Raw genomic sequence first — 26,646 nt, forward strand, 5'->3', positions numbered from 1 at the left:
CCCAGACATGGCCCACAGTGGTAGCACAGGCCAGGGCCTTACCGTGGCCTTAGGTGGCCTCATTGGCTACTCACATGAGGCTGTTCCTTACTACCCTTGAGTCTTCTCTTTACTGTGCACTCATCTTTCTGCTTTTCTTTCTCTTCCATCTCTCCACCACTTACTTGCTCATCTGTCTTAGTCAGGGTTTCTATTCCTGCACAAACATCATGACCAAGAAGCAAGTTGGGGAGGAAAGGGTTTATTCAGCTTACACTTTCCACATTGTTGTTCATCACCAAAGGAAGTCAGAACTAGAACTCAAGCAGGTCAGGAAGTAGGAGCTGATGCAGAGGCCATGGAGGGATGCTACTTACTGGCTTGCTCAGCTTGCTTTCTTATAGAACCTAAGACTATAAGCACCACTCATGATGGGCCCTCCCACCTTGATCACTAATTGAGAAAATGCCTTGCAGTTTGGATCTCATGGAGACATTTCCTCAACTGAAGCTCCTTTCTCTGTGGTAGCTCCAGCTTGTATCAAGTTGACACACAAAACCAGCCAGTACGTCATCTTAGTAGTGCCAAGGGCCTCTGGGTGTCTGGGGTCACTTCAGGAGTGGTCTAGGAGTGCTATGTCCCAACCATGTCATGTGGAGCCAAGCTGGGGTTGTCTTGGGTGTCATCTGCTTGTCTGGGCCTGCATGGCACAGGGCAAGGGTTGTCTCAGGCTTGCTCTGCCACCTCCACCCCCAGGCTCCACGGTGCTGAACACACACACACACACACTCTCTCTCTTTCTTATTCTGTCCCCACATTTAGTATGGGTCTTCCCACCTCAAGTAACCCTGGATGACATGCCTGACACTATCTCTTTAATGAGTCTAGATCTTGTCAAGTTGAAAATCAACATTAAGCACAAAAACTTTTGGGATCCTCAGTAGAAATATTTAAGAAGCATTGGTCTGAGTCAGTCATCTGGCCTAGGTTAGATTTCTGACAAATCATGTGTTCTTATAGAAAGGGATTGAGTCCAAGGTCTACCCCTGTGCCCGTGACTGTCCTGTGTGCAGAGGGATATGAGCATGCATTCTTGCACTCTGTCATGTAACCCAGTGGGTTTCTTGACAGAAACAACTGGGTCTTCTCTGCTTGCTTTTGGCTCTGCAGCTGTGTGGTCCAGAGTCAGTCTTGCACTGGCTGTTGTTTCTTACTCAGCCTTATACTGACTGACAAGAGTGGTGGCCACAGAGCAGCTTCCTGAGCCATTGTTCTGTCCCCTTCTGGTGACCATGTTGTCCTCTCACTGGGTCAAATACTAGAGTGCATTTGTTAAGGGTTCTCACCATGAGCACAAATTGTCTATAACATGCAGGCCTTCATGTTACATTCATGTTACATGGGTGGGGGCCAGATAGATGGTGGGGAAAGTGAGAAGACACTTGCATTGCCATTGTGGCGGGGACATCCTCCTGGCTCTGTGTGTGTTGTGTATGAAACTGAGCTACTTTCTAAAATCTTCCCTATACTCAGCCTTTTGCTCTGTGTGCTGCCTTAGCTCACTATAGTGTATCTCTCTGCCTGTGCTGCTCTTGTGCGGTGTGGCTTCCCCATTGTATAGAGTATCTGCATTTGTCATGCCTCTCTAAAAGAAACAGAGTAAGGAGGGACAGGCAGAGGGAGAGAGAGAGAGAGAGGGAGAGAGAGAGAGAGAGAGAGAGAGAGAGAGAGAGAGAGAGAGAGAGAGAGAGAGAGGCTATGGATATGGAAACTTTGTTAGAATGGCTTACGGGCTGTGGCCCTGCTAGATCAACAGAGGATTTCTCCCAGTGAAAAGGCCAAACACTTGGCAGTTGTTAAGTTCAGGAGACTGGATTTTTCAAGTCTTCCAACATCTGATCTGATGCTGGAGTCTCGAGGAATGCTGGGCTTCAGTCTACACTAGTCCTGAAGAAACAGGTTCTCATATTAGTGAAGAAATGCCTGAGGGACAGGACAGACACATGTGACAGACAGAGTGAGGGCAAGCAGCCCGAAAGCTAAAGTTTCCTCTTCCTAAGCCCTTTTATGTGGCCTCTGCCACCAGAAGGTGTGGCTCTGATTTAGGCAATGTCTTCTGACTTCCAATGATCCAGATTTAGGGTGAGTCTTCTCCACTCAGTAGATCCAATTAAGAAGATCCTTCCTAGGTGTGCCTGGCTGCTTGGGCTTTTGTCAAGTTGACAGCTGAGATTAGCCACTGCAATACCCATAACGATTTGTCTCCCCGACAAGTTACCGCCCTCTGTGAGGACTGCACCCTTCTCTTATTTGCACCCAGACCCTCCATGTCCAATTCTGAGCAGAACTTCATATAGTACCTGGCTTATGGTAGACTCTACAATGAAGGAATCTCCCCCATGGTCCAGGAATGTCTGCGAGAGAACGGACCCTCGGTACAATGCTAAGACAGAGAAGTCTCAAAAAATCAAAGACTCCCGTGATAGAGCCTGTCATATGTGAAGAGGCCCATGGCATTTTAGTGTTCTTGGCTTGTCCCTTCCAGGCCGCTAAACCGGAGACTGAAATAATCGAGTGATTTGAAACGGGCTGCTGGGAACAGTGCTCCGTGTTTCTGATCGTAAGATCCCAAGTTTCTCAGCCTTCCTGTTGGGCACTTTCTTCTTTCCTGCACAAAGAATGAGTGCAGAATGTCCTCACCCCCTCTTACTGCACATCCCTCGCCTGGTGGTGCTGTGCTGGTGTCCTGCCTCATTTCTCCTCTTTTCCTTTCAGCCTCAGATAGCATTGGAAGATCTACCGCATGGTCCTCTGGGCAAAGAGTGATCTCATTGGCTCAGGGGTTATCCAAAGCCAGCATCATATGCACCATTAAATTCTATGAGCTTTCTGCCAATTAAACTTCTTATTTTGACTCTTTTATCAGATTACCCTTGGATGGTTTTGAGTGCTGAAAAGGTTGACATCACTGTCCAACTTCTGTTCATTTCAGACAGCTGGCAGGAGCTTGGTATTACACACATCCCTACAACTTGCTCTCTGTCAGTGTGCTCTGCAGACTTCTGGCTCATCTTACTTCTTTACGCAAACTCCCTCATGATGGATTTGTCTTAGCTAGACAGAATGGAATATCTAGTGCCTAATAGCTCAGTGTCCCTGGGAGGACCTCAGACAAATCTTACTAGGTTTTGCTATAAAGAGGGTGTCTCCTGGGCATTTGCACACACATGTATTGCACATATAGTCAAGCAAGCACACACAAATGCACATAAATAAAAATAATTTAAAATTATGTCTCTTACCAAGCATGTTCAATAAATCCATTTTAAATAGCTTAGACTTTGTAATAGTTTATTATTTATATCTATTGATAAACAGCATTTTCCTAGTGTGATTTTTTTTTCTTTACTGACAACCCCTACCCCCTGCTCTTCTCTCTCTTTTGATTAAGAACTGGGTTGTGGGCATGGGTGGGGTAAGCGGTTAGTTTTCTGTGTGTTATTCTGCCTCCCGGGATCCCTCTGAAGCAGAAATGGCCCCTCAGTCAAAGGTCTTGCATTTTCACCCATGACATTTCAGGCTTACATTTGCAGAGCTCATTTGAATGGTTAAAGCAACAACAGCATTCTTTTGTGAAAGAGTTTGTTACTAAAGCTAAATGCTTACCTGGGAAAGAGACAGTTTCACTTCATCCTGGTGTTCAAAGCTCTTCATAATGTTATCCTCACCCTGCTGGATCATCTTACTGGCCCCTCCGTAACTGACACCAGCTTGCTGGTCTGCCCACTGAGGCTTAGCAAGCCCATGTGAGACACTGAGAAGTTGGTTCTATGGTCAGTAGGATGTACAAAGGGGAGCTTCTGCCTTAAAGGAACTGTGTAGTGTACTTATTCAAGAACTCGGGTAACTGTGCCAGCCTGCAAGGATGCCTCTGGGTTTTTTCACCGAAAGCATGGGGAGTGAGGACTGAGGACTGAGAGGGCTCGGGTGGGAGAAGACTGGTCCAGACTCAGTGTGGTGAGGTCGCTCTAGGGCTGAGGAGACAGTCAGTTGAGCAAAGGAAGGATGTGGGGCTGAGCAGTAGATGAGAGGAGCAGTGGTTGCCAGAAGTCTCTGTCTAGTCTCTGCAAGATGAGGCCTAAGAGGGCTGGCCTCGTCTGACATTTCCAGTGAGGTGAAGAAACTCGGGGTGCTGTCATTTAAGGAGGCACATGGGTAGTATTCTTTGAGGCCTGTAGAGTAGGAGCTGCTCCTGGCAGCATGGGGTCGAGATACTATAACTTACCCCTGAGGTTTGGGCAGCATAAAGTGTTATCTGGAGACGCAGTGTTATCTAGATAGCCTTGAGAGATGCTCTGGGTCTGAATTGGCCTAGGCTCTGGGTTTGGGTAGACCATTGCTGCTTCTGAATCTCAAGGATTGAAGGACATGGGTGTGGCCACTTTGGCACAGGGTCAGCAAAGCCATTGCCCGAGTCAGGCACAGTCAGAAACTGTGTGTGGAGCTCTACAGTAGAGTTGGGTACAAGGGTGCAGTCTGGTGACCCTAACACACAAGGGGCACAGGCAGATGGCAGAGAGAAGCCAGGAGCAGCGGGAGGACATCTGAGGCACAGGTGCACAGTGTCACCTGGATTCACGAGAGTGAGCAGCACCTGAAGCCCAAATCCCAGGCTCATCCCAAGTCCCAGGGCAGCAGCTCAAAGGATATTTGCCTCAGTGGAAGTGGAGACTGTGGACCATTAAAGTCTGAGTGCAAGGCTGGGGAATAACTCAGTTAGTGCTTGCCTTGCAACTGTGAGAACATGAATGTAATCTCCAGAATGCATGTTAGAAAAAAGGGAAAGCTAAGCATGGTCGCTGCCTGTAATCTGGAACTGCAAAGGCAGAGACAGGCAGATCTTTGGGATAGCAGAGCCTAATTGGTGAATTCCAGGCCAGCAAGAGACCTTGTTTTTAAAAAAGATTGGGATAGTCAGTGGTGAAGAACACTTGCTACTCTTTGCAGAGGACCCTGATTTGGTTCTTGGTATCTACATGATGGCTCATAACTTCCTGTAACTTTAGTTGTAGAGGGATTCAACATCTCTGGCCTCTAAGAACACTGACACACAAACACACACACACACACACACACACACACACACACACAATTTTTTAAATAAATATTTTTATATGAAAGGGTATTTTTTATATTATTTTCCTACATAACATCTTAATGTATACACCATTTTGCTTTGTCTCAGCTGGTAAATAAGACATAAAGCGAAATTTCTTTGATACTCAGAATCAAGAGCAGTCATCTGTCTTTTAGAGGATTCCCTTTCTTATGACGTCTATATTAGTGTCTGTGCAGGTACCAGCGATGCTTTGTAGTGAAGAACACCTTACCAAGTTGTTCTATCATGAGTCCTGGCTCACATTGTTTCCTCTTTTCTTTTAACTTGGTGTTCAGCACTTATTCATGTATTTCTTCATTATTATGCAAAAGATCTGGTTGAGGGATGGGTTTGGTGTGTTTGAATGGGATGTCCTCAGAAGAGTGGTAGTACATTAATGTCCTGGCATTGGATGTCAAAGTGAGCTCTACTTTGCAGTTGTAGTCATCTGGAAAAGAAGGATATGTAGATTTGTGACACACTGTAGATAAATTTTCATTTTGGAATGGAAATAAGTGCTTCCAGATAGTTCTGTTTGATATCACCCATTTTACTGCTGCTGCCATGATCCATGGGCCTACCATCTTGTTTCTAAAGTAAATCTTATATAAATTTTAAAAAATATATAAAACATCTGTGATGCATTACGTGAACTACCTGAGGTTGTTCTCTGGCCTTTACATGTAGTGTACACAGGTACACATAAAAATGCACATTTGAATTGTGCTGGTTTGTTTTAACTGTCAACTTGATGCAACCTATAATCACAAGGAAAAGAATCTTAAAGAGGAATTATCTAGATTTAGTGGTCTCTGGGCATGCATAGGAGGGTAGGAGTTGTTTTGTTTGTTAACTCTTATAGGAAGACCCAGCCTACTGTGGGTGGCACCATGCCCTAGGCAAGGGGTCCTGAGTATGTGAAGAAGAAGTTAGTTGAGAGCAAACACGGATCCATGCATTTCTTTCCTCTCTGCTCTTGGTTGTGGATGTGGTACTTTAAATTCCTGCCTTGTCTTCCCTGGCCTATAACCTGGAGTTGTAAGACAAATAAACACGTTAATCTCTAATTTCTTGCTTTTTATCAAGATATTTTATCACAGGAACCGAAATGAAACTAGAATACATGGCGCACGCACACACACACACACACACACACACACACACACACACACACACACCTTTCAGGGAAACTGTTTAGGACTAACAGCCTGAGTTTAATACCAGGAGCTAAACATCCTCAATGCAATTTGCTCATAGGTAAACCAGGGACTAGGAAGCATCTCTTTCATAGGCTAGGGTGGGATTAAATGGCAGAAGCATGTGTGATGTGTGTGGTCTTGTCATAGCACACAGTGAGATCTCTGAAGGCGCTTGCTTTGCTATTGGCATGACAGGAAAGAAGGGACAGGAGAGGACCGAGGAGGCTCTGGCCAGCACAAAGATGCCAGTCTGCTTGCCTTAGGTGCTGGCTGAGTGAGTGCTCTCCACAGGGCACATAGCCAGAGTAGCTTCCCTCTACAAACACTTGTCTTCAAAGAGGAATTTAGCCATGGCTCTGTAAGTGACATGGAGCAGAAGGGACTCAATTAAACTAATGCCAGGGTTGGGACTTCCAAGTGAGGCCTGGAAGCTGTGCACTTGCTGTGTGACTACCCTGGGGTTACTGGTTTCTGAGTACTGTGTTGTTATAGCTCAGGTCTAGTCATGACATGAATGCATTTGAGTTGGAGACAATAACATCTTGCTTATTTGGAATTAATTGTTTCCTGTCATCAAATTGACTGCAAAGCTTCCTCTATGGAAACTGTTCTCAGCTTGCCGACTGAGGTGGTAAACCAGGTTTGGTACCGGGTCTCTGCTTTGCCAGCCCCCTAGTTTACATGGAATTGGCTAGGAACGTTCTTCTCTGGTCTTTACCAGTAGTAATCCTAGGCAAGTATGTTTTTTTTAAATATTTTTTTTTATTACATATTTTCCTTAATTACATTTCCAATGCTATCCTAAAAGTCCCCCATACCCTTCCCCCAACTCCCCTACCCACCCACTCCCACTTTTTGGCCCTGGCGTTCCCCTGTACTGGGGCATATAAAGTTTGCGTGTCCAATGGGCCTCTCTTTCCAGTGATGGCCGACCAGGCCATCTTTTGATACATATGCAGCTAGGGTCAAGAGCTCCGGGGTACTGGTTAGTTCATAATGTTGTTGCACCTACAGGGTTGCAGATCTCTTTAGCTCCTTGGATACTTTGTCTAGCTCCTCCATTGGGGGCCCTGTGATCCATCCAATAGCTGACTGTGAGCATCCACTTCTGTGTTTGCTAGGCCCTGGCATAGTCTCACAAGAGACAGCTATATTAGGGTCCTTCCAGCAAACAGTTGCTAGTGTATGCAATGGTGTCATCATTTAAAGGCTAATTATGGGATGGATCCCTGGATATGGCAGTCTCTAGATGGTCCATCCTTTTGTCTCAGCTCCAAACTTTGTCAAATCTAACTACTTGTATAAACTCTTCCTTAGGACCAAAGAGGGAGGCTGAAGGAAGGGCCCATCTGTTTTTTCACTTCATAGCTAGCAGGGTCTGAGGGGTGATCCAGAGGTTCTGCATGGCAAGAACACAGGCAGTTGGGACACACTTCCTAGGCTGGCAATCCTGGCCCTAGTACAAATGCCCAATAAATATTCCCTTTTCCCCTTAGTTCAGCTGAAACACCATGATTTGTCAAGTGGAACTTTTTCTAGAAATAACAATAAAAAGGAAAGAAAAACAAAGTGGAAAAAAAAAAAGCAAACTCGGAGGGCTCCAGTGCAGAGCTTGATTGGAGGGCTCCAGTACAGAGCTTGATGAGTGTCCAAATCTGACTTAAGCTGAGGCAGCTGTGGGCTCCCCCAAGCGGACTACTCAATCTCCTGTGGCTTACAACCTTGGTTTCTGTTCTTGCTGCCTGGCTACAGAGTGATCAGGGTTTCAGGTATAGCATCTGGAATACAGCTTTGAGGATCTCCTGTCTTTACTTCAAAGGAGACACCTCTGCCCCTCCATCGCATCTTCACTTCTGGGTGAAAATGTCTTATAGAAAGGTTACTTCTCACGTTGTTGACAGAATCTCCAATAATTCACGTTTGCTGTTGAGCAAGGACCCCAGCTCCCATGGCTTCTTGACACCTACATGTCACTGTTGCTCTGGGTCTCCCTGTTGCCACACTTGGCCACCTCTTGGTGGTTTTCCATGCTGGTCTATGTAAGCAAGGGATCAGTGAAACCATAAAACTAGACCACTCTGTGGATAGAAAGAAACATTAGGGGAACAAACTTCCAGGCTGCCTTTGAGACTAGAGGGCAGCAATTTTTCGGGAAAGGAAGCAGATTGTATATCATAGTCAGTGGAATGTGGGTCTTGGAGCCGATACAGGTTGTTTAAATTAATCAGGATCTAGATGCCCTCGCCTGAGGTAGCTGGAAGGAAGGTCAGGGGAGCAGTGGCTTTCCTGCAAAACAGAAAGCCTGTCTTATGAGATCTGCTGTCCTGGTAAACAGAAATGAGGTAGGGGTTTCCCAAGGAGTGCTGGATTTAGGCTTCCTTTTACCCAATCTTTTAAGTCCTTTCAAATGATCCTTCTGTTTACATTTAGAGTCCTTCTGTTTAGGACATTGTCACCAACACTGCCATTTGGGGGACCCGCTTTGGACCTAACAATCTCTAACAGTGATCTTGCCCCTGACTGTAAGTACATCATCAGCCTAGACTACGCAGGAGTTAGTGGAGACCATACAGGGAACCTGGACTTTGCCTGGACCTGGTGACAATGAGGATATCTTTGACTTCTGGATGACATGGCAACAGAGGAGACCAGAGGACTATTAGAACACTTACTATTGAGCAGCTAAAGTAAGATGACAGTGTATAAGGATGAGATAGCCGCGTAGAAGCCATTCATAGCAATTGTAAACACACACCAAATAACAGAACCACCAGACGTGTTGGGCAGAAACTGCTAGAGCCAAAGAGAGAGACAGAGAAAGGTTGGTTAGTTATGTCTGCTATGTCTGGAGATTTCAATATACCACTTTCACAACCCACAGAACAGCTGGAAAGAAAACCTCAGTAACATCTCACCAGGAGCTTGATAGAATATGTCACCCAACAACAGCAGACTGTATGCCATTGTATTCAAATTATCTTTTCTTTATTATGGCTATTCTTAGCATATGAAACAATGGGTTTCATTACTGCATCCCCACTTATGTAGACTATACTCCATTCTTAACTGCTCCTCCATCGCCTGCTTTTTCTTTCCCCCGGGACCCTCATACCTTTTTTCTTACCTCAAGTAATCTTCCCTCTGTCTTCATGTGTCTTGTCTCTCTGTCTCTTGCATCAAACCTACATTTCACACATGAGAGACAGTGTGATATTTGTCTCTCTGACCCTGGTTTATTTCACTTAATACATCGACTCCCACTTTCACCCATTTCCCTGCAAATAACTCATTTTTTTTCATTCTTTTTGATGGCAGAATAGGTCTATACCCACCAGTTTTTTTTATCCCATCTGTTGAATGCATGTAGACCAAACCTGTGTCTTGACTACTGTGAGCAGTGTCGCAGTGAACTTGAATGCACAGATCTTTGAGGTGCATGCACAATTAGATCCCCGAGGGAATACACTTAGGAGTGATGTAGCTGGATCAGATGGTAGTTCTGTTGCCAGGTTTGTGTTGTTTCATTTTCTGCTACATTCACTTTGCTGTTGTCTGCATTAAATACATTCACGGCAGCAGTGTTTAAGAGTTCATAATACAATCGGGCCATGGTGGCCCACGCCTTATCCCAGCACTCAAGAGGCAGAGGCAGATGAATCTCTGAGATGGAGGCCAGCCTGGCCTCTAGATCTGAATCTCAAAATTGAGGTCTACAGAGTGAGTTTCAGGACATCCAGGGACACTTAGAGCTACCCTGTCTTGAAAAACAAACAAACAAACAAACAAACAATAAAAACTCAAAACAAATAAACAAAGCCAAAAAGCATTCAGAATAGATTTTTCCCCAAAGCCCCCCCCCCAAAAAAAAAAAACATACAAAGACTTACTGAGCCAGTACAGATCTCAATAAATTTACAAGAACCAATCCCACACTGGAATGTGCCTTTTACTCTAGCACTTGCAAAGATGAGGCAGCAGGGTCATTCGTTTGAGGATAGCTTGGTCTATATAGTGAGTTCCAAGCCAACCTGAGCTACATAATGAGACATTGCCTTGAGAAGGCATACCATTCAGAGTATCTGATCTCTACCCATAATAGATCAAACTAGAGTCCAATAGCTGGGAGGTAATAGGAAAATCTCCCCAATCATTTGGAAAGTAAGCAATATCTTCCTAAATGATTCATCGGTCAGACATTCTCAAAATGAAGTTTAAAAGCATCAAAGAAAAAGAGGTATAAGAAAACTGTAACATGAAAGCTCGTGGCATGCAATAAAGTCAGACCTGGTGAGGACATGGGGCAAAGGAAGATAGAAACAATCTAAAATGATTAGCCTCAGTTCCTGGAGAAAGATGAACCAAGTGAATCTAAAATAAACACAAGGAAAAGCCACGCTCAGAATCGAGGCCGCTGATACTGAGAGCAATGGCAAAAAGAAAACCAGTGAAATGGGAATTTTGCTGTTCCAAACCAGCAGTTAAAAGCTGTAGTAAGAATTACAGCTGTAGTTTGAAATAGAGTTTCTAATGCTGGTAAGGAAATGGGGGTTATGCCTATAGAAGCTTTAGACATCAAATGAGTACCACAGTCAATACAATGAATAACTCATAGGATTTGATGACTTCAGTGATGGTTAAGCAAATGGTGGCCCATGGTGGCATATCCATCTATGAAAAAGGGAAGAGCTGTCGGCATGCTTAGCTTAGATGGCTCACATGGGCTAAGGGTGTAAAATGTCATTTCCTAGTGGTCATATGTTGTAAGAGACCGTTTATGTGATGTTCTCAGAACAACAGCACTATACAGATGAAAGCCGTGGATTAGAGAGGCACGTGGTTATGGGGTGACCTGAGGTGGGGTTTTGTATGACGGATTGATTCTCCATATTTTAGTTTTGTTTACTTATTTGCTTTTTTGTATTCTTTTAACAAAAGTATTTAACATTTTAATTGGGAAGACATGCATGAAGTTAAAAGAAAAAACAATCTGCATTATGTGTGTAATCTTAAATACTAGCAGGGAAATAATGCTTACATAGAATAATAACTGTATTTCACAGACAAAAACATCCCAATCTACTATAATATGCATAAAACTCTGGAATCCTTTGATTTGGGCTGTTTTTCTCCAGTAATTTTAATTTTTTAATTCACTTTACATCCCCATCACAGCCCCCTCCCTCCTCTCCTTCCACTCCCATCCATACAAATCCCTTGATTTGTTTTTTGAGACAAGCTCTTACTATGTAGCCCTTACCAGCTTTGTGCTCGCTACATAGACAAGAAGAGCCTCAACCTCAGAGATCTGTTTCTGCCTTCCAAGTGTGAAATTAAAGGTCTGCACAATCACACCTGTCTAAAATAATATTTTGATTTTAATTATGTGCTCATATATGTGCCTGAGTGTGGGTTTGTGCATGAGTGCAGGTGCCCCTGGAGTCCAGAAGAGGGCATCCAATCTCATGGGGCTAGAGGTACAAGTGAAAAACCCTGCCCTGGTCCTCTGTAAGAGTGATGTTTATTCTTAACCATGCCTGGTACCTGTGGGTGCCAGAAGATGGCATCAGATCCCCTAGAATTAGAGCTACAGATGGTGGTGAGTTGTCATGTGGGTGCTGAGATGGAGCCCTGGTCCTCTAGGGCAGCAGGCAGGGTTCTTAACAGATGAGCCATGTCTTCTGCTCTGTCACATCACACTGCTATGTCATGGTCTCTGTGTTTCTATGATCAGTAGACACTGACTACCACCACACTTCCATAAAACATTCTAGTTACTCTGCGTCCCTCCTCAGCACCCACAATCTGTGTGAACTGCATTAAAAATCTGTTGTATGAAATGCTGGCATGCCGAGGTCTGCTGGCGTTTAGTGCATTCTGCACTCACGGCACCATTGTGTGCTTTAGAGTCAGAGATGAGTGGAATCCAGACTGGTGAGCACCTGAGGAAGGTGGGGCAGGATGTGATAAGAAATCTGTGTTGTGACTGTGCCTAAGCAATTCACAGAGACTGGAGACAGTGATTGTCTATGGAGGTTCAGAGGTCAAAACCAGGGCTTGTGGGTAGAAAGAATTCAGACTGACTCCAACGATCCTGACTCCACGTAAGGGAATCCCTATCTCTGTCCAGATCAGAAAGAGGCCTGGCTTTTCTCTGGTTCATGTGGGCCTGGCGTGGTGAGTGGAGACTTGTGATATTTGTCTGGGTCTGGAGTTGGGGGGCAGCTGAGTGGCTGAAGTGGGGCCTCTAGAGGACCTTTCCATGGTGGACAACAAAAATGATGGTTAGGCCAACATGAGGAAAGCCTAGCCCCAGGTAGATCAGACCTAACAAATAACTTAAAATGAGCTAGTTTTCTATTATGTCGTTTTTCTATCTATTTAATCTTAAGAAAATTAAACTGAACAAGATGACTTGCATTGTAAAATATACGTTCCAGGGAATTAAGTAAGCCATGGGGATTTTAGGGTGGTGGGTTTTCGTGAAGTCTCTCAGGATGAAAAGTGGTGTTAGATCATAGTAGGTGCCTCCTCAGAGAGGCCAGGCTCTGATGTGGCCATAGGGGTGAAGCCTTGAACATCTGGGAGAGGCCCCGAGGATCCAGTGGGTTCCCGGCTACCCCTGGCTTCAGGTTGCCTGCATTTAAATCATAACCCCTTTCATTATGTTGTTCCAGCAAATGTGCTTTCTGCAGATCAAAGCAGGTTCCTTGATGACACTTGTCAAAACTGTGGGTGTGGGGTGGCGTGGGCGGGAAGCATTCAGCAGCTTTGTAGGGCCATTCCCAGGGTATTCCCACGTTGGCTTGCTTGCCTGTCGGGATTCAGGACAGCCTGGTGCAGTTGCCTTCCCCATTTTTTGGAATGAGTTGAGAACATAGGCTAACTTGTAGAATAAATGCCTCATGGACAAACGCTGGGTGCTTTTGCCACGGGCATCATCATGGCTGGAAGTTGGGGCTACTGGACCTGGAGCTTTCATAGACAGTTTAGAGATGTGCCTGAGGAGAAGGGGTTTGGGGTATGAAATGCACATCGGAGCTTAGCTGTGTGGGACTTGCTTGTGGAGGGAAGGCGGTGTGTGTGTGTGTGTGTGTGTGTGTGTGTGTGTGGTCATTTGACTCTGCTGCTCTCCCCCTGCTCATGTATCACTATTCTTCTTCAAAGGTGCCCATGGCTGAAGCAGGCACAGGGAACAGTGCAACAGTGCACAGAAGATACAGGGGGAGAAAGGAGAGTCAGGAAAGCAAGGAAAGGAAGGCTCCCAAGCTGGAAAGCACATTTGAAGGCAGGAGCTGTAAGGGGGCAGCCACGTAGCTGTCCCACCTGACACCCCCATTCCAGGTCTCAGCACAGCCATCCATTTGTACCCAGTAGGCCTCTGCTTTCGTCCCAGGCTCACTTCTCAGCAACAGGACGTACGACAGGTCCCGCTCTTCTTCCGTTCCTGTTAATGAATCATGGCTATGTATTCTTGAAGGGACTTGAAAGTTTTGTTACAAAAATCAGAGGCAAAATATAGACATGTGTCTTTACTCATTCCCAATAAAGTGGGAAGTGAGTGAGGTGGTCAGTCAGTTGTGGGCTGCATCCTGATGGATTATGGGGAGTTGTTCCACTGTTGGCACTATGGGTGTATGGTTTCCTAAAGCCCTTTAAAGTCTAACCTTTTTAAAAGTTGGAATTAAATCCTATAGCCATTTAGAGGGGCAGGATTGGAACTGAATCCTAAAACTGAACTGAATGAAGTCTCTAGGTTATCTGTGTTAGAATTCTGAGAAAGTCATGCTTTTCCTAAAATGCCTCAGGATCCCCTGGTGATGATATTCCACTCTTGAGAAGAGCCTTCTGCTTGTGTCTTATCCTGAGGCAGAGGCAGGAGAGCTGGGCCAGCATCTGAAGGCTCTGTGCAAGCATTCACCCTTGCCAGTCCGGTCCCCACATCAAAGCTCATTCGCAGATGGGAATTTGGATCCCATTGGGTAACACTGGAATTAAAAGGCCAGCATACCTTGGTAGGGCTATTTATAATGAGGGTGGCTTTAATGGGTTTCCCACAGGTCTTTGTAGTGAGGGCTGTCCTTGTCTTTCACAAAGCTACGTCCTGTGGAAATGGGCTGGGTCTGAACTAGAGCCAGATGGGAAGCTGAGTGCACCAGGGTTTCTGTGGTTCAGTGCCCTTCACTGCCCAGTGCCAGGGGAGGTTAGAGATGTCTCTCTGTCTCTGACAAACCCAGATCCTCACTATTTATATCAGGAATAAGGAAACTACCATTATATCTAGTAATTTTCTAGAAAAATTATAACTTTGAAATGCTATTGGTCCCTAAAAATACAAAAAAAAAAAAAAAAAAAAAAGCAGGCTGTTTCACTGAGTATCTGGGCCAGGTTGTATGGTTTTAGTCTTTTATTTGCTGGACACACACACAGACATTCACATACATACATATACATACACACACACACACACCTTCACATACACACATACACATGTACACACATTCACAAACACACATTCTCTCTTACAAATACATGTAATACACAGCTTAGGATATTTTAAATAACATATATTTTGTGCATATCTTCACATTATTTATGTGTATATGTCATGTGTATACACACCCATATATACTGCTTTCTGAATGTTCACTCTTTGTATTGCTTCCAAATCAACTTGCTGACAAGGGGGCATGCTGGAAAAAAGCTTTGTTTTATTTTTTCTACTTTCGAAAGCTAGACACTGAAACCTCTAAGAAAAAAAAGGCAGAGTGTGTGCACACACATATGTGTGGGTTTAAGCATACACATGTGCACGTGTGGACACCCAGGAGTCGACACTGGCGGTCTTCCTCTATCACTCTCCACTTCTGCTTTTGAGACCTGGGTTTAGTACACCTTAGCTTTCTGATTTGATTGCTCTGGCTGGCCTGGGATTCCCTAGGATCTTCCTGTCTCTTCGCCCTCAGTGATGCTGAGGTGACACATGCTCCCGTGTCCAGCTTTCACACGGATGCTGGAGATCTGAAGTCAAGTCATCACCCTGTGTGTGTAACAGGCACTTGACCCACGGCGCTGTCTCTCCAGCTCCTAGAGCACAAATTCTTAAAACTTGAGATCTCTGCATCCTTTGTAAAAGGGATGAAGATGTAAAGGTTCTGTTGGTTTTATAAGTTTCTGAATTATAAGGGGGCACCAGTGTCAAAACAAGACAAGGCCTCTCACATCTAGCATATGTGGAAGCTCAAATGTAAGAGGGAGTGTTTGCGTGTCATAGGATGGCTAATTTTCCATGTCAGCTTGCTTGGACTGGTATGGCTCAGCAGTTCTCTGAGTGCTACCATGAAGTTACTGTTTTGATGTGATTAACAGTGAGCAGATTGCCCTCTCTAGTGGGTGAGGCTGATTTTGGCAATGCCAGTAGTAGTTTTGCAATGTTTAGCCAGCCCTCAGGTTAAGTATGTTGGATTTTTGTTTTCTGAGTCTCTAATACAATAGTCATTGGCCCTGGTTTCAGCTCTTTTCAGGGTCATCAGCCCACCTGCCTGTCCTTCAGATAGCCATGCGAGCCTCCATAATTGTGTGAGCCGATCCCTTAAATTATACATATACGTTATACATACTTTATGTCAGGTACGTATGTACTTCACGCACCCTCCCTGTTGGTTCAGCTTTCAAGGATACCACCATCAACACACTTCCTTTTTAAAGTAGCTCACTGATGGCGATCTCTCTGACCAAGAAATTAAATTATGTGTTGTTTTCCTTAAAGCCTGACTGGATCCTATAGCTCAGAAGAAATTTTAATCTGCCTGGAATAAACCAAAAAGTTTATTTTAGGTTAGGAATTTGCGCCTGAATTTGATTTTTAGATTATTATACAAAGCGGCCGGGTTCTTCAGGGCCTTTTCATGTGGATGTTGTTTTGTTTCTTCTGTTCCCCTTCTCTCACCTCCCTGGCCTCTCTTCCTCCCTCAGTATCTCCTTTCTATCTTTCATGTTTCCTGTGCTCTTTCACCCTCTCTATCCCCTTTCTTAAGCCTCTTTCTCTACCCCCACCATGGTCTACTTTCTAATTTCCTGACCTTTACCCACACATCATGTACAAAAGACTAATAACTGGAAGCTAAGGTCTGCATCCCAGAGAAAACATGAAACATTTATCTATTCCTTTGCCTTGATATGGTTTCCAGAACAAGATTGGCTTGTGTGCCTCATCTTCAGTATCTGTACATCAGTGTACTTGTAGGCTGTAAATAGAGTAGCTATTAACATGGCTGTGCAGGTGTCTCTGTGATAGGATTGCATCTCTGTGATGTAGTTTGCCGCTGAGCATGGCGGCTGTACAACTTTAGTCCCAGCCCCTTGGGAGGCTGAGGTAGGTGGATCTTTGTGAGTGCCAAGCCAGTCAAGGCTTCATAGTGAAACCCGTTCTCGAGAGAGAGAGAAAAAAAATGAAGTCTAGTACAGCTAAGTCATAAAGCACTTCTATTTTTAGATATTTAAAGTGTCTACCATTCTTAGCCATCAGGCAAACTAAAACTACAGTGAGATTCCATCTCACCTCAGTCAAATGGCTGTCATCAGGAAGCCAAAGGGCAGCCAAGGCTGACGAGCATATGGGAGAGAGAAACCCTTATTTGCTGTTGCCGAGGCTGTGGGAATCAAATGGAGAGATCTCCATAAAGAAAATGAAACTTTTCAGATGCTACATAGGTTTTGAAGCCTGGGCAACCTGGTACGCAGGGATCTGCGTTGGGGTCACAGAAGGCAGTGTGTTGGTTCAAGCTGAGGTCCCTGTGAGTACCAGGGCGAGACACCCAGTGTGATGACAGACTTGAGAGCCTTCAAGCCAGTTCATTTCACCCTTTGAATGAGCATTTGAAATAGCTCCACATCTTCAAAGTGTTTATGGGGAAAGATCCTGCTTCTTCACGTCTCTCCTGCGCCGGAAGCCGGGGATCGTGTGTCTACAACCTAGAGTGGGGTGGAGAGGGAAATGGGGCACCACTGCAGCAAGTTAAGTCTTCAAACAAAACACATAAAATGGTTTTACAGTCTTTTATAGGCTTCTGGCGCACAGTAGGTGTTTGCTAAACATGGCCTACAAAAACTAGATCCTTGGGCAGCTCAGCAGCATCTTTACCTAGAGAACAGGTGCAGGTGCAGGTGAGGCTGAAGACAGGGGACACAAAGGATGCTGGTGGAGAAGCCACCAGCTTGAAGCCAGGCAAGGTACCAGACAGCTCCTCTCACAGCTCAGCCTCCATGGCTGAGACACCTTCCTCCACCCACGGGCTGTTAACAAGGGGGCCCAGATGCTCGCAGCTCACTACCTGTCAACTTTCCTTTTTACTTGTTGTTTGTTCCCCGGTTAATTGCCTCTGCTCTGTGGGTAATGCTTTATTAGTTGGGGCCAAAGCCCAGGCCTTCTCTGGACCTGATGAATCAGGCTGCGTCTCCAGGTGGCTTTCGGTGTGAGGTGCCTGGCCCCTGAGTCACCAGCCAGTCCAGTAGTTGCAGACGCACACAGCAACCAGCTCCCGAGTGCCTCTGGACTTGGCAGGAGTTTGGGTGTACTGGAAAGGTGGCCACAGGCTGGACAGAGCTGAAGAGAACCGAGAAGGGTGGTAGACCAGGCGGTGTGTCTTGGAGGAAACCTGAAAGGCAGGTGAGTGTGAGCAAGCTGGGGCTTGGCTGCCATGAGCCGGACTCCTGCCTCAAGGAGTCTCTCACGCCCGCCTCCTCCCCTCTTAATGTCCTAGTATTTTGCCTGAGCAGACAAATGGCTTGTAGCCACCTTGATATTTTTAAGCAGAGAGTTTTCAAAAGTGATGTAACTTTTAAAAATGTGGACAAAGGACAGCTTTCTTTCAGAAGTTGGGATTTCTTAGATTAAAATTCTAGATGTATTAAAGCTCTAACACCGCTTTCTTATTTCTGCGACTCGGCTTCTGGTACTACGTCCCGGCAGTTGGTTAGGACTGCAAGGGACGATGCTCACCGCTCACCACACTGCAGTCAGTAGACAATGATACTTGTGTTCTGACTTCAAGACTCAGCTTTCACAGTTTCTGTATGTCCTCCATCCTGTCTCCTCTCCTCTCTCTACTCCTCTTTTCTCTGTTCCCCCTAAGCCCCCAGGCTTTAACTTTTGGTCAACAAAAGTTCATTTTGTGTCCAGTGAACCAGGACTTGGGCATTCGGTAACAAATAAGCCAGGCATGCCCCTGCTGCATGGAACTTTCCATCTGGGCCAAGGCGACAGACGAGGAGCTGACAAAGGCTAGAAGGGATAATGGCGGGTGGTGTAACTGCCATGCAGAAAATTTTGAGGCAGGGTGTGGGATGGAGGCCGTGAGGTCGGCAGGAGCTCTTTTCTGTGGGGCCACCACTCTGGGAAATGGCAGTCTACCAAAGGAAGGGAGGGGGCTGGAACTGCAGATCCATCCCAAATGTGGGCAAGGCTGGGCTAGGGGGCCAGAAGCAGCCCTCCTGCTCCTCAGCGGCAAGGAGACTGTGATAACATATTAGCTCAGAGATGGTTATCGGATGGTATTTTAATTAGTCTCTGTACCTGTAATTTTTCATACCTTGCCTGTATTTAATGCCTCATTAGCTCCCAACTGACTACCCCTTCCTACTCTTCTTTCTTTCTCTTCACAAACCGTCCCCCTTCTGAGGGAGTATTTTTAACTTTTGGAAATTCCGTCTTCATCCCTGTGTGTACATATGTGTTTCTGATGTATCCTGGGAGAGCCCCTTCTCCTGGATCAAGCTTTGTTTTTTGACCACTGGAAGCCTGGGCTCTGCCCAGTTTAGTTGACAAAGGGTGCAGAAGGGATCCTAAGTGTTTGCTCTAAGTCTTAGTGAGCATGGATGGTTGAATCTTCAACTCTTTGACTTATGGAGCTGGGCTAACATCTTACATGCCATTTTTGAAAGTACTCGGTTAAAGATAAGCTAACCTCTTGTAAGCAGCAGCAGGGGGAGGGGGGATGCCTGTGAAAACCCCCTTTCTGGAAAGGACCCCCCATGTGAAACATAATCACTATCTTTTAGACACAATTATTGGGGAATCCTTCTGAACCTGTCAGTATGTTTGGGAGGCTTCCTCGTGGAAGGGTAAATAAAGCTACAGAGGGAGCTTGAGGTTGCAGCTCACCTCGGATGTTTCTGCTGTCCCTGTGTTCAGTGTTGGTCTATCAGTGATGGCTCCCACTCTAGGAGGCACCTGCTACACAGGCATGTCATGACACTTTGGCTGCAGTCTCCACATTCTTAATCTTCTGCTCCATTACAATAGTCGCTGACATTTGCCACTCAGAATTTTGATATTTCATTTGTGCTTTGAACACATCTGTGGAAGTGGGCTGCTTCCAGCTTTGCGGCTCTGCGGCTCTGTGGCTCTGCGAGGCGGGGCATCCCAGAAGCATAGTGGTTTCGCAGATGTTGGACTATTGTTTTTTCCCTAGACAATGGCATTCTTGAAATGATCCGGGAGGTTCATTCTGTTCTGCATCTGATCCCAGGAAGGACACTCGGGTGGCGGGTGGAATGGCCATTAAGGATGATTCAAGAACGTCTGCTGCACGATGAGGCATGAAGATGGTCTGGACTTGGACTTTGGAATCACAGGTCCATGTAGGTGGATGTGGTGTTTGCTTGTGTATCAGTGTTCCCACTCTACACACAATGTGTTTTTGTACAATACTTATAGGTGTGATGAGTGGGCCCAAGATATTATGACAAAACATACAATCAATCTGGAATGTGCTCCCTGCTTCTCCCCGAGCCTTTGATGGTGGCCAGTGCGGTTGGGGTAGAACCCAAAGGGAGAAATGGTTGTACTGTACCATAGCTTTAGCAATGTGGACTCTGCATAAAGTACCCGTGTTCTTCCTGCCTCTCAGAGCTGAGTGTGATGGAATGGATCCCTCTCTGCTCTCCTACCTGCAGGGGCAGGTTGGTAGCTGGTGTCAATAACACAGAGTGGGTGACATCTCCCTGGAGACACCAATCCAATGGGGCCTGGGTAAGAAGAGACCAAAGCCTTGGCAGTAGCCAGAGTGGGCTGTTTATATGTAAAGCCTAAGGCTTTTATGAGGCTAGAAAGCCTGACCTCCAACCTCCAACCCCCAACCTCCCACCCCACCCCAGAACCACCACCATTGTTTCAGACTTCCAACATCATCCAACACCTGTGACTGACAGATTCCCTACAAATTCGGGCTTTGTTTCTCTTTTGGGGAGGTATATTAGCCATTAATTTAAAACATCTCATTTTGAACGTAGCACAAGGAGTTTAGGTGTTTATTTCCTCAAATCCCAAGGCAAAGAGAGGAGGAACAAAGGAAGGAGGAATCCAGATTTCCTGAGGAAAATTTAGGAAGCCAGGAGGCAGAGTCCAAGGGCACTGGTGGTTGGCTGATTTTCCAGCCTTCTATGGCATTACCCCAGTCACTTTGTCAGTTCTGGAAGGCACTTGGTTGGAGCCTCCCGGAAGCCAGCAGTCTGAGCTGGGTCAGGGAGAGAATTAAGGTGGAGGAGTGCAATTTGCTTTGGTGAGAGTTTAAAACAAAACAAGTTTGTTCACTGACTCAGCAAACATCAGCGTAAATTGATTTCTTGGGCACCCTTCTTCTGCTGGGAAAAACCCTTGAACTGATTCGCAGGGGAGAAGATATTTGTTATGGTGGGTGGTTTTGTGGCGTATCCCTTCTGTCAAGTGGAACTTGATATGTTGAAGCATGGGTGGTAATTATTTGCAAACTTAACTGTTAAAATGATGGCATGAGCAGACACAGGCAAAACCATCACTATGGTTAAGATTAATGAAGGCTCCCATCACCCACAAAACATTTCCTACTGCACCCTTATAGTCAAATTTGTCCCCAGTGTCACCCACTCCTTCCCTAGGCACCATACAATCTCTGTGACCACATGTTAGCTTGTATTTGTAGAAGTGTAGTGTAAACCAATCACATAGGATATATTTTACTCTCTGACATTTTTCAGGAGACTTTTAAAAACACTTCATTACCATTGTGAGCTATTGTTCATTCTCTTTTGATGCTGTTGCTGCATAGGCTCTGGACTCTCCCCAAACACCAATGTGTCCAGCACATGACCAATGCCTGTAGTACATTAAGAAATGGTGCAGTCTTTAGGAGGTGGGGCCTGGGAGAAAAGAGTTAGGTCACTGGGGTATGAGCCCCAAAGGGAATATCAGAACCACAGCCCCTTTCTGAACTCTTACACTGCAATCCGTGATATTGCCATAGGCCCAAAGTAGCAAGGCTAAATAAATACTGACACCCTGAGCCAAAACCTATCTTTCTGTTATGTTGTCTTTCTCAGATAGTTTGTTGAAGTACTGAAAAATTGAGTAACAGAAGAGCAGATTCCATCGCCTAGACATACCATAGTTTTTATCCACTCACATCTTGATGGAATGTGTTTATGTCTTCAGTTTTGTGTTATGAAGAATAAGTCATTCTTGGGGTTGGAGAGATGGCTCAGAAGTTAAGAGCACTCACTGGTTGTTCTTCCAGAGGTCCTGAGTTCAATTCCAAGCAACAACATCACTACATGATGGCTCACAACCATATATAATGAGAACTGGTCTCCCCTTCTGATGTGTAGGCATACATGTAGGGAGAACATTGTATACATAATAAATAAATAAATCTTTTAAAATGAATAAATAACTCTTAATATTTATTAAGCTATTTTGGGCATTTTGTACAAGTATTTGTAAGGACACAGATTTCACTGTGGGAAATATCTAAGAGGGAAAGGTTGGATCATGAATTAAGGGGTAATTATTTTAAATTTTTATTTGTTTATTTATGTTTATTATTATGTGTGTGCTCAGGCTCCTGTGCGTGGGCAGATGTGCATCATATCCTGCATGTGGAGGTCAGAGCAGCTTGGTGGAGTTGGTGCTCTCCTTCCACCATTTACACAGGTTCTAGGCATTGAACTCAGTCCACAAGGCTTGTCCAGCAGTGTCTTTACCTGTGGTGCCATCTGCCATCCCTGTGTTTTGTTTAGCTTTGTTTATTCCCACAGTAGCTGTGCTATTTTAGCTCCACAGTGACATCTGCTAACACCCTTCCACTATGTCGAGTGGTTAGTCGATCTCAGCCATTCTGCCAGAAGAGCAGTGTGGTATCCTTGGACTTTGGGTTACATTTGCCCGAGGATGTGTGTGCTTGAACCATCCCTCCATGTCTTTACCTGCCAGATGCCTGCTCATGCACTTACTTAGCCACTTTAGAAATGGAACTGTGTTTCTTTCAGGATTGTTTTGTATCATTGTTGTTGTTGTTAAGTTTTGAGAGCTTGTGTAAGTTCCTTTTCTCCTTGATATAACTTAAGGAAGGAGGGAGGGAAGCAAGGAGGGAGGGAAGGATGGAGGGAGGGAAGCAAGGATGGAGGGAAGGAAGGGAGGAGGGAGGGAAGGAAAGAAGAGGAGGGAGGGAAGGAAGGGAGGAAGGGAGGAAGGGAGGGAGGGAGGGAGGAAGGAAGGAAGGAAGGGGGAGGAAGGAGGGAGGGAGGGAAGAAAGAGGGAGGGAGGAGGGAGGGAGGGAAGGAGGAGGAGTTAGCACTGGGCTTGTCACCCACCCCTTAGGTTGATTGCATCTGTGTTCAGCAGAGGCACCAGCCTGTGTTTCCTCTTTATTCTTTGAATATTTTGTATTTGATTGTGGTCATTCTTGTCCTGTTGGATGAGTAGAGAAATATGTTATTTCCCTTTCAGCTGCCTAGGAGAGTTTGTGTAGAATTTGTATTTTTATTTTTCACCCTTGAGTATTTGATGGAACTTACCAGTACAGACACTCTGCTTGGCCTAGCTTTCATTTTCTAGAAAATACTTAGCTATGTTTTGTTTCTTTAATGACTATTGGCCCAGCTGGGCTCCCTATGTAGCTGGAGGGAGTATTTATTACTTTATATCTTCCTGAGGAATTTGTGGATTTTGTCTGAGGCATTCAGTACATAGACTGAAAATGTCACCGAGTGGATATTTTCTTCTGTTTTTGAGCCTGCTCCATGGGAAGTGTCGTCCATCCATTTCTGACAGTTACACTTGGTCTCTTATCTCTTTTTATTCTGGGTATGACTAGAGATGTTTTCATTTTGTTGACTTTGCCAAATTACAAGATTTTTTTTATCATTTTCCTTTTTAATCATTCTTTTTCTGTTTACTCTAGATTAGTGGTCCTCAGCCTTCCTCATGCTGTGAGCCGTTACTACAGCTCCTCATGCTGTGGTGACCTCCAACCATAACATTAATTTCATTGTTACTTCATAACTGAAATGTTGCTATGGTCATGAATTGTAACGTACATATCCGATGGGCAGGACATCTGATGTGTCCCCCAAAGGAGGCTGCAGCCCACAGCTTGAGAACCACTGCTCTAGACTTAACCTGCTTTTCTTTTCCTAGATTTTTTTTTTAAAAATTACTTTTATATTTATATGTATGTATTTTCTTTGTGTGGTTTTTGCCCACCTGTGTGTCATGCCACAGTTTCCTGGGAACAGTTTCCATCACACGATGGTTGTGAGCCATCATGTGGGTGTTGGGAATCACACCTGGGTTCTCTGGAAGAGCAGCCATTGCTTTTAAACCACTGAGCCATCTCTCCAGCCCCACCCGAGTGCTCCTAAAGAAAGAACTGTAGTCAGAAATTTGATGCCTTTGTGTGTGTGTGTGTGTGTGAAGCCCAACCTACAGTGCAGGGACATCCCCATCTCCATGCTGCCTCCCGTGTCATCCTTGAAATGTATTGAGAATATTTCCCGTGAGTTAGGGTCCAATCTGTCTTTGAGTACTTGAGCAGTTCTTTGCATGTTCTGTTGTAAAAGTCTAAAATGTCAGTTAGGTCAGGGTGGCAGGCTCCTCTAACTACTTGCTGGTTGTCTGTCCATGTGTCCTATAATTACCCCGAAAGCAGTGGTGATAATCGGAAGGGTCTCTATTTCTCTTCTGGGTCTATGCTTGTTATTGTTGCTTGTACTTTTTCCTCTTTCATAATGCTAGGCCTGGTGAGATGGCTCAGTAGGGAAAGGCTCTTGCCATCAAGCCTGACAATATCAGTTCCTGGAACCCATCTGGCAAGAAGAAGAGAAGCAACTCCCACAAATGGTCCTCTCCTTCTGCGTTATGGCGTCCCCTCACACAAATAAATAACCTCTCACACTTTAGAAAGGAATTTCTTCTCTTTCATTCTTTTAACTTTTGCTTCCCTCTTATATGGAAGCCTTCTTTCCTCGGAGAGTCACAGGACCTCAAGATTTAGGTCCAATGTGACATTAAGTTGGCACCTTTGGGTTGTTGGGCTTTCCTGTAACTAGCGATGCAGTCACTTTGCTGTCATGTGTTCCGTCTGTACTTCCTGTCTCCCTTTTCTTTTTTGCCAATAGTGTGAATGTGCAGGATTTTGTTTGGTCTCTTGTTGTTGTTTGCTCCTGGTTGCTTTTGGTGACTGGTTACTGGTTTCTAGTGTGAGTCATTCTTTAGCTTATCACAGACTGAGTGATTTTATATCACTTCTTGTACAGTGTAAGACATTTTATTCCACTCTTATTTCTGTGCCTGACATCATACCTTGAACTGCACACAACATTGCAATTTATATGTTTAAGAAGTCCATTACTTTTGAACAATGTTCAAATACTAATTTAAACTTGTTTTGAGTATTGGCCCACATATGATGACTTTTACCTTGAAGTTTACCTTGTTTGTCTAAAAAAGTCCTGGTTCTACTTTCCAAACAAACCTTACGCGGTATAAAAATTGGGGTTGATGGGCTGTTGAGATGGCTAAACAGACAAAGGTGCTTGTCACTAAGCCTGATGATCAGAGGGCATCTCTGGAACCCACTTAGTAGAAGGAAGGACCCAATTGTCTTCTGACCACCATACACATGCATGTGTGGACCTATGATTACCTCTTCTTACCATTTCAGTAAGTGTAAACAAAAGTTTACACTGGGTTGGTTGACACATTGGTCTTTTGTGTGTGCAGATGTGTGCCTGGCCATTTTCTTTACCTACCATTTAAATAGTACTTTTCCTGGCCTTAGGTATATCCTATACCAATGGCTACCCTCCTGAAAAGAAGGGTCTTCCAGTTTTTTGAGTTCTTTCTTGAGGTAGCTCTCTCCTATTATTTATGCTTTATAAATCCTCTTCTTGGTTCTCCCAGGTCTCAACGTGGGATTCTAGTGAGTCTGGCAGGTTCTGCCCTCCCTGTACCATGGCATGGGGGTCTTCTCAAGACAGAAACATCGGCTACATGAAGGCTCACTGCCTTTTTCTCTCATCTTTCTGGAGAAGCATCTGCTGTTGTTTGAAGTCCAAAGTTCAAAAGAGCTGTTATATTTAGTCTAGATTTTGAATGTCTCTGGCAGAAGGGGAAATTTGATCCTGGTTCTCTCTTGTCCAGAAGTAGAAGGCTTGCAAACACTGTATTTAAATATACTGACAGTGTGCAGTGACTCACAAAAGATGATTAAACTGTTTGGACTAACAAATAATTCTATTTCTGGGAAGTGTCTAGAATAATTGTAAAAAGGAAAAAATGCTACATGCCAAAACAACAAACAAAAAACCAATACCTCCCCCCCCCAAACAAAGTAACTAACAAACAAACAAAACCAAAAAATAAAAAAATCTGTATAGCATTATTTGTATCTGAGAATTAGGAAAAATTTGTTTAACAATAGGACAGTAGTTATCATATGCTTATAGGATAATTTCCAAGATTTTCAATATTCAAAAAGCTTAGTATTTGATAATAAGACTGTTAAAGGCACATTCATGGTTCCATAGCATATCATAATCACAGCATCATAACAACAAACATCCTCAGGACAAAGGCTTAAGTAGTGCTTTCTCCACTTTCATGGGTTCTGTACCTATGGATGCAACTGACTGTAAAGAAAAAGATTAGTAATTGTCACCTTGCCAAGCATGTATGAGCCTTTCTCTTGCCACTGTTTTTTTGAACTACTGAGCGGAACCATCTGTACTTAGAAGCTATTATAAGTCATGGGGAGGATTTGAAGTATATGGGGAGATGTATCTGTAATCTATATTTATATTCAAATGCTGTGCTTTTTCTTTTCTCTCTCTCTCTCTCTCTCTCTCTCTCTCTCTCTCTCTCTCTCTCTCTCTCTGTATGAAGAACTTGGTGTCTTACAGAGGTCCTAGGATGGGTCTCTGACAATATGGAGAGATAAATGTCCACAAATGATCTAGATTTTCAAAGAGGCCAAATCAAGCATCCTCTTCTCACTGTAA

General features: G+C 44.6%; 1 protein-coding gene and 1 pseudogene across 6 annotated transcripts in view; one reads left to right on the forward strand and one right to left on the reverse strand.

Annotated features, from left to right (window-relative positions):
• The window catches only part of Fhod3 (formin homology 2 domain containing 3), a 425,120-nt gene that overhangs the window by 215,199 nt on the left and 183,275 nt on the right, over positions 1 to 26,646 (forward strand). The window lies entirely within an intron of this gene.
• On the reverse strand, positions 5,278 to 8,211 carry Gm52335 (annotated as a pseudogene).

The sequence above is a fragment of the Mus musculus genome, chromosome 18, assembly GCF_000001635.26.
Source record: "Mus musculus strain C57BL/6J chromosome 18, GRCm38.p6 C57BL/6J".
Taxonomy (NCBI): Eukaryota; Metazoa; Chordata; class Mammalia; order Rodentia; family Muridae; genus Mus; species Mus musculus.